The sequence below is a fragment of the Giraffa tippelskirchi genome, chromosome X, assembly GCF_054371585.1.
Source record: "Giraffa tippelskirchi isolate mGirTip1 chromosome X, T2T-mGirTip1v1.2.pri, whole genome shotgun sequence".
In the NCBI taxonomy this organism is placed as follows: Eukaryota; Metazoa; Chordata; class Mammalia; order Artiodactyla; family Giraffidae; genus Giraffa; species Giraffa tippelskirchi.
The window spans coordinates 13,805,321-13,819,734 of NC_137289.1; the positions used below are offsets into that span (position 1 = coordinate 13,805,321).

Here is a 14,414-nt window from a genome sequence, read left to right on the forward strand (position 1 = left end):
TGCATCATGTGAAATGCTGGGCTGGATGAATCACAAGCTGCAATCAAGATTGTTGGGAGAAATATCAACAAGCTTAGATATGCAGATTATACCACTCTAATGGAAGAAAGCAAAGAGGAGCTAAAGAGCCTTTTGATGAGAGTGAAAAAGCTGACTTAAAACTCAACATTCCAAAATTTATGATCCTGTCATCTGGTCCCAACACTTCATGGCAAATAGAAGGGGAAAAAGTGGAAGCAAAGACAGATTTTATTTTCTTGGGCACCAAAATCACTGCAGATGGTGACTGCAGCCATGAAATTAAGACACTTGCTCCTTGGAAGGAAAGCTATGACAAACCTAGACAGTGTATTAAAAAGCAGAGACATCACTTAGCCAACAAAGGTCCATCTAGTCAAAGCTATGGTTTTTCCAGTAGTCATGTACAGATGTGAGAGCCGGACCATAAAGAAGGCTGAGTGATGCTTTCAAACTGTGTTGCCAGAGAAGACTCTTGAGAGTCCCTTGGACTGCAAGGAGATCCAACCAGTGAATCCTAAAGGAAATCAACCCTGAATATTCATTGGAAGGACTGATGCTTAAAGCTTAAACTCCAATACTTGGCCACCTGACGTGAAGAGCCGACTCATTGGAAAAGACCCTGATGTTGGGAGAGATTGATGGCAGGAGGAGAAGAGGGTGTCAGAGGATGAGATGGCTGGATGGCATCACCAATGCAATGGACATGAACTTGGGCAAACTCCGGGAGATAGTGAAGGACAAGGAAGCCTGGTATGCTGCAGTTCATGGGGTCGCAAAGAGTCAGACAGGACTTAATGACTGAACAAGAACAACAGCTAGGCTACAGGCACGTCCCCAGGAGATTTGAGAGGCTCTCATGTGCATTATCTCACTTAGTTACCAGCAGAACCATAAAAAGTGTCATGATTTATATGCTGCAGATGAAGAAACAGGATAAGAGAGTTCACGTAACCTGCCTGAGGTCACACACCAAGTAAAAGACAGAGTGGTGAATGGAACCCAGATTTCTGCTTCCAAATTCATGTTCTTTCCACAATACCATGTTGCCTTTTCATACACTCATATGAACCCCACGTAATGTACCATATGCCCTGAAGCATTGCCTACACAGACTAGGTGTTTAATTCAGTGGCTGCTTGAATGCAGCATGAACAATTATGGTGACATAGGCAGTGTTTTAAGTACTTTACAGGTTTCAAGCACTTTTAGTCTCACAACAATTCTGTGAGGTTGATTCTATTATTTTAATTTTACAAATGAGGAAAAGAAGGCTTACAGTGGATGAACAGCTTCCCCAAGGTCATTCAAACAGGAATTTATTTATCTTCTTCCAAATTCTGACTCTTAATTTTTGGTAATCTCTGCTGGTAATGATAAGGAGTCTCTTTTCCTTTGGCATCCTGCTGATGGTCAGAAGGAAGACAAGAAGAAGGAGGAGCCAGTAAATACAAAAGATGTAGTTCTGCTCTTAATGAAATGGAGGGTGGGGGTAGACAGGGGTGAAAGGAGAGGACACTCAGTACCTAGAAGTCAAGTAAGTCAAACCAAAGGTCCATAGAGAGCACCTCAGTAGCACACTAGAGACTCTGTGCAAACTTTCACCAGCCACAGATGGTGGTCATGTCCAACTCTACCCTTTTTTTGTGGCAGTCACTGCTAACTTTAGCAAAGAGAAATTAGGAGAGCAGAGGTCTGTTCCTTCAAGTCAATCTGGATTCCAGCAAAAGGCATACGTGAAGTGCCTTCCCAGGTAGTAGATTTGTCACATCGAGTGCCCGTGATTCAAAAACTCATTCATTCTTTCAAAGTTATGCCCCTTGGCATTCTTATCACTTCCTTCAGTTCCATTCTTGTCTTTCTACAATTTCCATAGAAAATTCTGTTGCCAGTGAGAGTCAGCATGACGGGAGAAGAGAGTTGCTCTACAGATCTTGAAGGCAACAGACAACACTGTGCTCATCAAACTGATCAAAATGTTAGATTTAATTATACAAATATAACAACTTAGTGGCCTTTCATAGTACTCTCCCCAAGGACTGTTGGGTCGGAGAGCCAATTCATTCTGTCAGCTTGATTGCTTTCAACTATTACAAATGGTTCCCTTGGGAAGAGCAGGAAATCAGTTATGATCTTTTGTCTCTCACCTGAGGTCCAGGAAAGTCACTATTATAGTGACTGAGCCACAGATTGCCCCCTGATTTCACTCTCAATTCCTCAATTAGGCGACTATTACCCATGAAAGCTGCTGAGGCTTAACAGATGGAGGCTGTCCTCAGAAGTGGCTGAGGGACCACGGAGGCTCGTCAGTGATGGCACTGCCCCCATAACATCTGGATGAGCAGTTAGGTCCTAATTCTTATCATGGACCAGCTCCCCCTTGGTTCTCTGGCCAGGGACCAATATGAGAGTGTGGCTTCTGGAAAAACAGAGATGTTCATTGGACTCTAATAACTCTCTCCCAATGGCTGGTCATGGACGCTTCTGTTTCCCCGTCTACAAAGATGACAGCCACCTCTTGCATAATGAACCACCCCCACTGTGTGCCCAATTCATACATAGCTCTGCAGATGTGATCTGCTTGTGCCCACTATCCAAATGGGACTAAGGGCACTGGGGAAATGAACAGACATCCTCTTTTGCCCCTAGAGACCAGGCATGCAGTCTGAGAGCTGCATGGTCTTGGGGGGAGGGCGGGCGAGGCTGCATAGGAGACAGGGTTCTCCTGTGTCTCATATTCCTCCATGGAAGAGCAGAAGGCTCATTTCTTTTTTTAATTTTTTTAACTTCCGTGTATCCTTCAGTGATGTTTAATACATTGACAGGGTTGTACAATCATCACCACAATTGGAGAACCGTCTGTCACCCTCAAAATATCTTACTCCCATTTTCTGTCATTCCCTATTCCCACTCTCTGCTTTTCTTTCTCTATGGATTTGCTGTTTCTAAACATTTCACATAAATAGAATCATAAAACATGTGGTCTTTCCTCACTGTTTTTCTTCCCTTAGTACAATATGTGAAAGTTGTAGCATATATATGAGTGGTTCATTTCTTTTAACCGCTGAGTAGTCTTTGAAAGCTATTTCTTAGCGCCTTCCCCCTCAATTTCCTCAATTAAGCAAGGCCCAGAGGTGTGGCCCTGCACAATCCAGCGGCTGCTCACTTCTTCAGACTCATCTCTCACCACTCCCACTCCCCATGCCACAAGCATGTGCCATATGTGCTGTGCTTAGTCGCTCAGTCCTGTCCGACTCTTTGCGACCCCAAGGACTGTAACCCACCAGGCTCCTCTGTCCATGGAGATTCTCCAGGCAAGAATACTGGAGTGGGTTGCCATGCTCTCCTCCAGGGGATCTTCCCAACCCAGGTATTGAACCCAGGTCTCCCACATTGCAGGCGGATCCTTTACCATCTGAGCCACCAGGGAAGCCACAAGCATCCCGGCTCTCTTTTAGTTCCTCACACATGCCATGTCTAGTCTACTGCAGGACTATGGGAAATGCGGTCCCATTTCCCTAAACAGTAGCCCCTCCAACATGCACACACATACCTCACTTGATTAATTTCTACTCATCCTTCAGATCTCTGTTTAAAATGTATTCCCTCAGAAAATCCTGGCTGACCCTTCAGCCTGGGTCTGACTTTTACATGCTTTCTTAGCACCTCCATCAGAGCTCTTATTTTCTGTGTACTTGATTCACGCCATGTGTAATTACTTCTTTAAGACCTGTCCCATGCCCCACCCCAGGCCTTCTGCACTTCCACTCAAGTCCCCCTCCCCTTCCACCTAGCTATAAACATAACCAAGGCTGGCATCACATCTGCTTTGGTTACCACCAGCCCAAGACCAGACACACAGCTGGTGTGCTGTAAATGTTCTCTTGCCTGCCTGCCTGAGTCTTTGCCTCTGCCGCTGCAGATACTAAATCTTCTCTCTTCGCGTCTAATTCTCTCATCACAGCAGGAGGAATCCGTACTTTATAAGCCATGGAGTTCCTAAATGTGTCAGTCTATAAAGATGGGCTGTTTTCGATGGGTACCATCAACAGGCTGAAGATAAAGTCAACCTGACAGCTAGAATGTAGTCGGTACAAAGTGTCCCGGAGGCCCGCTGCCCGCTGTGGAATGGAGGGAATGTCTCCAAGTGATGAGAACTCCTGAATACTTCTCAGCTTTTCAAGTAGCTCCCCGGGAAGACCCGGGGGGCAGCCTTGTTCTGCGAGCCGCTCACTCAGGCTTTCATGTAACGCCCATTCCAGTGCACCAAGCGGCACTTTGACTGGCTGTCTGTTTGACTCTGCTTTCAACACCTCTCTCCAAAATATGACATATGTCAGAATGAATCCAAGTAGCCTTCCAGCTAGCTTTTGAGGCCACACAAAGCTCTCCACCCATTGGACACACTGAAAGACACTTGATGCTGTTTGAGAACACTTCTCTTAATCTGCTGATAACCTTTTCTGTCTGGCTGGCCAGACCTAAGAAAACATGGCTTTTCATTTGGGCCGATTTAAAATAAAACCATCCCGAACCATCAACTGCTAAAAAAACATGTCTCTTTGTATTTGGGTGTCTTTGCTTTTGAGTCTTGGCAGGAGATTCTTAAGGGGCAAATGGATTAAATAAATGAATGCCAATCACAACAACAGCAGCAGAGAGTAATAACTCAATTCAACCAGCAGTTACTGAGTCCTTACCATGTGCGGGGCCCTGCACGCAGTCCCTGGGGGATAGAGATGAATAAACTGCGGTTTTTGCCCTCCAGGAGCTCATGATCTGAAAGAGAGGACAGGAGTGCCCATAAATAATGCTAATAAGGATGGTGCTTGGGAACACTGGCGGAGAAGTGCAAGCAAGGGGCTCCGGGAGTGCGAGGAGGGAAAATTAATTTCAACTGAGATCAGGAGAGCTATCTTGGCAGAGGAAGGAATAAATATGACACACGGTTTTATTCTCACAATGTCAGAAGAGAAGACTTTGGACTATATTGTTTGGATCTAAATAGGGCCCCTGGGCTGCCTTGGAAGTGCAAGTTCCACTTGAATGCAGTTCATTGGTTCCAGGGGAGGAAGGTAGAAACCATCTCCCTGACCATCAGATCCAGGAGAAGCAGTTCCGCTTTACCCGTCAGCACAAAGATCCTGCTCCAACTCCCTGATGCCCTGTCACCAGCCACAAGGGCACATAGCCTTCTAGACGTGGCTCTGGTTCCCTGTTGCTGAACTGAAGTCACTTCCTCTGTGTAAACTGCCTCAGTCCCGCCTGGTGGTGGGGATGCATACCAGTAAAGGAGCAGGCGGTCCTGGCAGGGTCAGCCTGCTTCCAAGTTTCCTGTGGTCTCTGGTACAAATAGGACATCACTCCCTATGTATACCTTTCCTAGCAAAAGGTCAGACACTCACATCCCCGATGCAAAGATCTGACAGCATCGATGTTAGGGGCAGCTGCATTTCAACAGGAATCCAAGCCTTTACCACTGGGAGCATGGGGACCTGACAGGCTGGGCTTTCCCTAAACCTGGATTGACTCTGCTTATCTGACCTGAGAGTAGAAAATAGTTTGCAGCTTGGTGTGAAACAGTGGGTGCCCTATTTAGGGGAAAAAAAAAAACCTTTCAAGGTTTAAGGATGAAAGCATTTGACAAGCTGGGAACAACAGCTCATCAACATTTTAAAGAGGTGAGTAACAGGTAATAAATACTGTGAAGCCCAGAGCCCCAGAATGTGGCCTCTGATGAACACTCTCCGCTTGACCTTGTCAGGGCAGCAGAGGGATACAGGGTCACAAGGGTTGAGAGTCCAGGTGGACTCCAGGTGGAAGGATACACCACCTGCCAACTAAAGAGCTGGATCTGGGCAAGTGACTTCAACCCTTTGAACCTCACACTCTTCACCTGGAAACTGGGTCCAGTGATTGCTCCCTCACAGAATTGTGGGAAGGTTCATTATTGAGCTGATGATGTTGTGTATATGGCCTAACACAGTGCTTGGTATACAGTAGGAGTATAATGAGTCCCCCCCTTTTCTTCTGCTTCTCCTACCCTCCTGTCTCTTTCCCCTCTAAAACCAGCTGTTAGATGCTAGTGAAGCATAATCTTAGTATTTTTTGTGGTTATTCACTGACATTAGCAAGTTAGTTAAACAGTTCAGTTTCTCTAAGGTGCTTTTCTGTGAGGTGGGCTGCAGAGTGTTCCCTCTAGAGGTCATGAGTCCTCAACAACAAACAAAAGAGCTCCCCACTCCTAGCTGAATTAAGGGAATGATTGGGCGATTTCGACAGCAGCTAAGGGAGCTCTTATGTGTTGGTGGTGAGAGATTTTCTCAGGACCTCAGAATTCGTCCCTTGGAAGAAGTGGCTGCTTGCTCTAGCTGTATTCAATACCACAGCCTTTTGGTTTCTGTCAGATGAAGGTCAAAGAAGTAGAGATACTCTGCTCTGAAGGCCAGAGGTCTCTGAGCAGAGCAGATTGAAAAGGTGTAATGAGACATGGCTAAGTGATGAGTTAGGCCTGTGGTCCAGGTGCAAGGGACGCACATGGGAGGCAGGAAAGGGACCAGGAAGAAAAACCTAATTAACAGCCCTGTTCACTTGTTTCTCTAGTCCTCTGGATTGGAATACCATCTATATGCTGAGAACTCCGAAATTTTATGTCTAACCAAGACCATTCCCTAAATTTCACACACGTATATACCTCCAACCGGAGAAGGCAATGGCACCCCACTCCAGTACTCTTGCCTGGAAAATCCCATGGACGGAGGAGCCTGGTAGGCTGCAGTCCATGGGGTCGCTAAGAGTCGGACACAACTGAGCGACTTCACTTTCACTTTTCCCTTTCATGCACTGGAGAAGGAAATGGCAACCCACTCCAGTATTCTTGCCTGGAGAATCCCAGGGATGGCGGAGCCTGGTGGGCTGCCGTCTATGGGGTCGCACAGAGTCGGACACGACTGAAGCGACTTAGCAGCAGCAGCAGCAGCATATACCTCCAACAGAACATCTCCACTTGAATATCTAACAGTTACCTTAATCTCAGTATGTCCACAACTTCATGTTGAACCCCACCCTCCAAGTCATGTTCCTCCCTCAGTTTTCATCTCCATAAATGGGATCACCATTCATCTACTTGCTCAGACCAAACATCTTCAGGTTACCCCTGACTTTTCTCTTTTTTCCTAACATCTTTTGTCTCAGTTCAGTTCAGTTCAGTCACTCAGTCATGTCCGACTCTTTGCGACCCCATGGACTGCAGGATGCCAGGCTTCCCTGTCCATCACCAACTCCCGGATCCTACTCAAACTCATGTCCATCACATCGCTGATGCCATCCAACTATCTCATCCTCTGTCATTTCCTTCTCTAGCCTTCAATCTTTCCCAGCATCAGGGTCTTTTCAAATGAGTCAGTTCTTCGCATCAGGTGGCCAAAGTATTGGAGTTTCAGCTTCAGCATCAGTCCTTCCAATGAATATTCAGGACTGATTTCCTTTAGGATGGACTGGTTGGATCTCCTTGCAGTCCAAGGGACTCTCAAGAGTCTTCTCCAACACTACAGTTCAAAAGCATCAATTCTTTGGTGCTCAGTGTTCTTTATAGTTCTTTATAGTACAACTCTCATATCCATACACGACTACTTTCTTTCTAGCCCATCAGAAATCCTAACCCATCAGAAACCTTATCGACTCTTCCTTCAGCATACATTCACGATGTAACCCTGTCTCCCCAGCCCTGTCACTGGCCCTCCAATCTAAACGACTCACATCTCTTACCTGTATTTCTGGACTAACCTCCTAAAATATCCCTCTTGCTTATTCCTGGTCCTCATGTTGTCTGCTCAATGCGGTAGCCGGAGTGGTCCTGAGTAGTGGTCAGTTCATTCCATGCCTCTACTCGAAACCTCTCCTTAACAATTCATCTCAGAATAAAATTCAAAATTTTGGTTAGAGCCATGAGGCCCTATATGACTGGGCTCCCCTCTATCTTTCTGAGTTCATATCCCAGCACTCCTCCCACAGTAAGAACCAGCTCCATTCACTTCCCTGCTATTCCTTAAAGATGCCTAGCATATCTCCACATCAGAGCCTTGGGATTTTCAAAACTGTCTGCCTGGGATGCCCAGGTATTTGCAGATCTTGTCCTTGCACTTGATTTAGGTCTCTTCCCAGTCGTCCCTTTGGCACCACAACAAAAGAACGTACACACACACTCACTCCTGTTGGTTACCATCTGCCCCTGACCCTGCTTTGATCTTCTTATCAGCTATGACCATCTGACATTTCTTTGGTTACCATCTCCCCTCCCTGCACTAGACAAAAAGCTTCTCTTCACTTCAAAATTCATATTTTAAAATATGAATTTCTCTGTGATTTCCCTCTACAAATTCTCTGGCTTTGTTAAGAATCCTCCCATGTATTCCTCTACCCAGATCATTTGTAGTGGCAGTCAGGGTGGCAGTTCAGAGAGCTTCCCAACCCTCTTGAATTGTCTTCTCTTGTAGAGTCTCACGTTACAGACTTGGACTTCAGACTTGCCTCAGGCATCCCCCTTCCAGAGGGCAAAGACTGTGGGTTTTTTTTACTCACTCCTTGTTTAAGGTTTTATCACTTCTGCCTCCCAAATGATTCCCCCTGTTAGTCAGAATTAGGTTTAAAGCCACAGTCCCTCTAGTTGTTTTCTCTAGGAAACTGTCAGCACAATTTTGATAACTTTTCAGCTGCTCCCTTGTCAGGTACACTATAACACCCCCCATAGAATACCTATAATATCTACAATCAAAGGGTCAGACACAACTGAGTGACTGAACAACAATACTTTCGTGACCTAGCATGATAGCTGCTGCACAGTATATACTCACTGACTGAATGAGCTGATCCTGCTTTATTCTGCCTTGGTCACCTCATGGATCAATTTCCACTGTCAGTTCTGTCTACTGCATTTTGATGGGGATACTGACAACCTGTTGAGAAATGAGCAGGATGGTGAAAGGAATAAAACCATAGCTGGGACTTCCCTGGTGGTCCAGTGGCTAAGATTCCACGTTCCCAATGCAAGGGGCCCAGGTTTAACCCCTGGTTAGGGAACCATATCCCACATGCTGCAACTAAAAGATCCTGCGTGCCACAACTAAGACCCGATGTAGCCAGAGAAATAAATATTTTAAAAAACCCCTCCATATCCTATTGAGTCAATCAATGACTATATACTAAGTGCTAGATAAAACATGCCCAGTCCCTGTTCTCATGGTGCTTATTTAATGGGAGAGACAGATAAACTTACAAACAGACACTTAATCATTTTTGGGGGAGTGATGTGTGCTATGAAGAAACATATATGTGGGGGGAAGATCATGATGAGATGGGAACAGGGTTTCTTTTCGAGACGATGGTCAGGGAAGGCCTCTCTAAGGAGCTGATGCTTTGGCAAAATGAAAGAAGTAAACAAACCTGGCTGCTACCTGAGGGAAGAGCATTTCTGGTAGCAGGAAGAAAAAATATAAAGGCACTGAGACAAGAAAATGCTGTACATGTTTCAGGAATAGAAGGAAGCCATGTGGCACGGGCAAGGAGCAAGAGATTAGGCTACGGGAGAAGCCAGGGTCTCCTCCTGAGAAAAGTCACAAAAGCTGGGAACATTCAGACTGAATGGTAGGGTAGGGGAAGAGGGGTGTATCTACAGAAAGGGAACAGGCTATCTTCAAATATATACAGGTCTGTGGTGTGTAAGAGAGATCAAATGTGTTCTGGAAGGACTGTACTCCCATTGGATCGATGGGTTGAATCTACTGGGAGAAAAATTTCTCTTCAACAACAGGAACTTTGTATCTGTCAGAGTTCTTTTCAGATGGATTGGGCTATTTCGTAGAACAATGATCACCATATTGCTGGAGAGATCTCCAGTTGAATTGAATTGAGCTGAGGTGACCTCTCCCCTTGGAGGGGCAGGAGGAGACCTGGAAGGGATATTCAAGGCTCAGGTGGGATTAGATTCAATGCACTTTAAGGCCTGAGAGCCTAGGAATCTTAATCTGTTTCCTGAAAAAACACTCTCTGAATATGGATTATGGTCGAGGTAAATGCTTGCCAATGAAGCCAAGATTACACACAATGCTTAAGCTGCATTTAAGAGTTAAGTCACTGAATCAAAATGTCAGAAAGCATTTGCTGGTCTTTTCATGCAACACATGAGTGAAAAGGGTCTAGGATGGACCAGATTTACTGAAGTTAATATTCACTATGTTTGACCATGGAGTTGTCCTTAAGCCGAGGTTACTGGTGATAACTAAGGACAGGGTAGTCCCCTCCACCCCATGTCTCTTTTTCTTGGACAACTGAAGTACCATTTAGGAGAAATGGAACTAAACTAAATGGTCACTAAGCCAGACTTAATCAGTTTGGGCTGGCCCTTCTGCTGCTCAACAATTAGCACGTTACTGGTGTAAAGGAAAAATGGAAACAAGGACGCTTAGGAAAGGATAACCATTGCCACCCAGGACTCTGCAATGGTCACCCTCAGCTCCAATCGCAGGAGCATCTCTAGCCATTCTTGCTTAGATTCCCTGGATGACAGCATTGTAAATAATTATCACTGTTTGCCTCTGTTTCAAAACATGTCCTCCTCACCGTTTCAAAATTCATTCTTCGTCAACATTGAGCCTACAGAGGTTGTGCAATTATGAGGTCATTCTGAAAGAATTCTGAAACAAACAAAAAAAAATGCATCTGCCTCTGCCTGAAGGGTTAGAATGGATGGATAGAATGGGCCTGAATATATCAAATAACTGCAGTCCTCCACTCCCTTCTGGATTGACCTCAAAGACGGCTTTTATAAAACTATAGAACCAGAACTACTGTGTTAAATTTTCAAAGTTTAGACTTCAGTGACTTAGACAAATATACAAGAGGTCCATGGTGAATTTGAAGTCATCAAATAGCATTTCCTAATTGGGGAGGTCCAGGGAATGAAAGGAGAATCATTTTAATACTAAGTTGAGATAAAGCAAAATTAAACAATTAAATTTGTTTTCTTGTCTCCTGCTTCCCACAAATTCATAAGAAAATACATGTATTTAAATTTTCCCTTCTTTTGGATTGAGTAAATGCTTTCTTCTGATACTATGGTTGATAAAGAATAAATCACAAGGTTACTTAAAGAATACAAAATATTCATCTCTTTCTTTTTAAATATAGAGAAGTATAAATAAAAAAGAACTCACAGAAAAGAATGTGAGCTAGCAATTCACAGATGAGGAAATGCAAATGACTTATACATATGAAAAGATGCTCAACCTCAATAGTGATCAGAGAAATGCAAATTATAACCCTAATGAGATATCATATTGCCTAATAAGTAAGATAATTTTTACAGACTGATAATATGCAGAGTGTATGAAGTTCTGGGGGGAAAAGCATTCTTGTATATTGATAAACTAGTACAATTTTTTTGGAGGGGAAATCAGAAATATCCATCAATATTCTTAAGGTATATAACTTTGACTCAACAATTTCACTTCTAGGAATCTGTCCTACAAAAATATTCATGTAAGTGTAAAAATCTAGATATAAGGTCAGAATCATTGCAGCATTATTTGTCATGGTGAGACATTTGAGAGTAAACGTAATGGTGAGAAATTTGAGAGTAAACTATTCACTAGTAAGGAATCAGTAAAATAAAATATGGCACGAACTCTGGAATACTAAGGCTGTCATTACAAAAAAAATTAGTAGATCTACATTACTGACATACAAGGACGTCCACAATATATGTATTTTTCTGTGTGGTGTAAGGGAGGAGAACACACATTTTTAAGGATTTTGTTCTCTATTTCCACACTTATTTTTACTTTTTCTAAAAAGATGCCCTTTCTGGAACCTCAATGTCCCTTTATTTTTTACTTTTTCTAAAAAGATGCCTTTTTCTGAAGTTTGGATCAGCTTACACCATTTTGTCCCTTATACTTTCAATATTGTGAAATATCTCTAAGAGTTCCCTCAGTGTAAACTTTTTGCTGGCATCACTCCCTCTGGGATATCTGTTCTTTATGTTACAGTTTTCCTTGTTTGTATTAAAAAGTTCACCTGCACAGAGTTTCCCTGGCTGCATAGCATGGGTCTGTCAAATGGAGGCAGTGTCAACACGGCTACTGCTTTTTTTTTTTTTTTTAATAATTTGTTTTTGGTTGTGCTGGGTCTTCGTTGCTGCTCCGGTTTTTCTCTAGTTTCAGAGAACAGGGGCTACCTTTCCTTACTGTGCTTGGCCTTATCATTGAAGTGGCTTTTCTTGTTGTGGAGCCTGGGCTCTAGGGTGCACGGGCTTCAGTAGTTGCAGCACGTCAGCTCTTGAGCACTGGCTCAGTAGTTGTGGCACATGGGCTTAGTTGCTTCACGGCATATGTGATCTTCCCAGACCAGGGATCGAACCCGTGTCTCCTGTATTCATATACCTATGATTCAAATCATATCTATGATCCGAATTTCACTTTCAGCTCTATAATTTTTCATTTCTTTGCTGCACTTTCACTTTGTTGACTGATTTCTGCTTTTCTGATGATTTGTTTTGGTAAGATGTCATCTGGGTTGACCACTGTGAATCAAGGAGGTGACACAAGTACACACCTTGCTGTCTATGCATAAACTGAATAACATGTATCACCAATATCAACAACAGACTTTAAAAGAAGTCAAGTGATAGCTCACTGATGGTGATGCACATCTGTTATTTATGTAGTAATGTGTGGACTGTAAAGAGCAACCACCACAATCTGTACTTTATGAAATTACTCAGTCAATATGTGCTGATAACTGAAATGTGAAGTATTTTATTAAGGATGCTATTATTTAACTAAACTCTGGTAATCACATTTGTGGATATCAGAGCCACGCACCCCAGAACCATGCATGTTTATTTTAAGCATGTTAGACAGAGAAATCTTGTAAAAGCAGCAATCAGATCTGGCCCTCTCCTTCTACTACTCTTTTTCTGGTGGGGGTGGGGGCGGAGGCTGGGGGAAGGTTGTGCCCTATGGCATGTGGGATCCTTAGTTCCCTGACCAAGAATCGAAGCCTCATCCTCTGCAGTAGAAGCACAGAGTCTTAACCACTGGACCACCAGGGAAGTACCCTCTTCTACTACTCTTAATCTCACTTCCTCCTCGCCAATTACACTGGCCTCCTTGCTGTTCTTTGCATTCAAAGCATTCTTCTGTCTCACTGCCTTTCCCTTGGCCTAGGACTCTCTCCCCCAAGATGTCCACCTGGGTAACTTCCTGACTTCTTTTAAGTCTTTGAACAAAATTCACTTTTTCATAGAGGCCCATGTTAACCATCCTACTTAATCCTACAACCTGCTTCCTACTCCTGGATTCAGGATGCTCAGTTCACCTTGTCTGGGTCTGCCTTTTCTTTTTCCAATAGCACCTATTACCATCTAACGGGGATCCCTGGTAGCTCAGCTGGTAAAGAATCCACCTGCAATGCGGGAGACCTGGGTTCAATCCCTGGGTTGGGAAGATCCTCTGGAGAAGAGAAAGGCTCAGTTCAGTTCAGTTCAGTTCAGTTGCTCAATCAAGTTCGACTCTTTGCGATCCCATGGACTGCAGCATGCCAGGCTTCCCTGTCCATTACCAACTCCTGGAGCTTGCTCAAACTCATGTCCATTGCGTCAGTGACACCATCCAACCATCTCATCCTCTGTCATCCCTTTCTCCTCCCACCTTCAACCTTTCCCAGCATCAGGGTCTTTTCCAATGAGTCAGTTCTTTGCATCAGGTGGCCAAAGTATTGGAGTTTCAGCTTCAACATCAGTCCTTCCAATGAATATTCAGGACTGATTTCCTTTAGGATGGATTGGTTGGATCTCCTTGCAGTCCAAGGGACTCTCAAGAGTCTTCTCCAACACCACAGTTCAAAAGCATCAATTCCACTCCAGTACTCCGGCCTGGAGAATTCCATGGACTTTATAGTCCATGAGGTTGCAAAGAGCTGGACACAACTGAGCGAGTTTCACTTTTACCATCTAATGTACTATACAATGTACTTTTAAAAGATATATTTATTCATTTGACTCCAACAGGTCTTATTTGTTGCATACAGGATCTTTTTAGCTGTGCGTGCAAACTCTTAGTTGCGACATGTGGGATCTAGTTCCCTGACCAAGGATTGAACCCAGGTCCCCTGCATTGGGAGTTTGGAGTCTTAGCCACTGGACCACCAAGAAAGTGCCTACTTACTTTAAAGTACTTATTGTTTATATTCTCTCTCCCCTCACAATATAATGTAAGTTCCATGAAGGCAAGGAACTCCGTATGTTTGATTCACTGTCGTTTTCCAAGTAGTTAGAATAGTGTTTGGCTTAGAGTGGGTGCAGAGTGAATAACTATTGGGTGAATAAATGGAATAATCCA

The 14,414-nt window shown here is 44.0% G+C and overlaps 1 long non-coding RNA gene across 1 annotated transcript in view; it reads right to left on the reverse strand.

Annotated features, from left to right (window-relative positions):
• Positions 1-14,414, reverse strand: part of LOC145536222 (uncharacterized) — a 312,877-nt gene that overhangs the window by 74,281 nt on the left and 224,182 nt on the right. The window contains exons 5-6 of the long non-coding RNA XR_014075706.1: positions 4,719-4,797; positions 1,298-1,424 (exon numbers count right to left, since the gene is read on the reverse strand). This is a non-coding gene — a long non-coding RNA (uncharacterized LOC145536222). The remainder of the gene's footprint in view (positions 1-1,297; positions 1,425-4,718; positions 4,798-14,414) is intronic.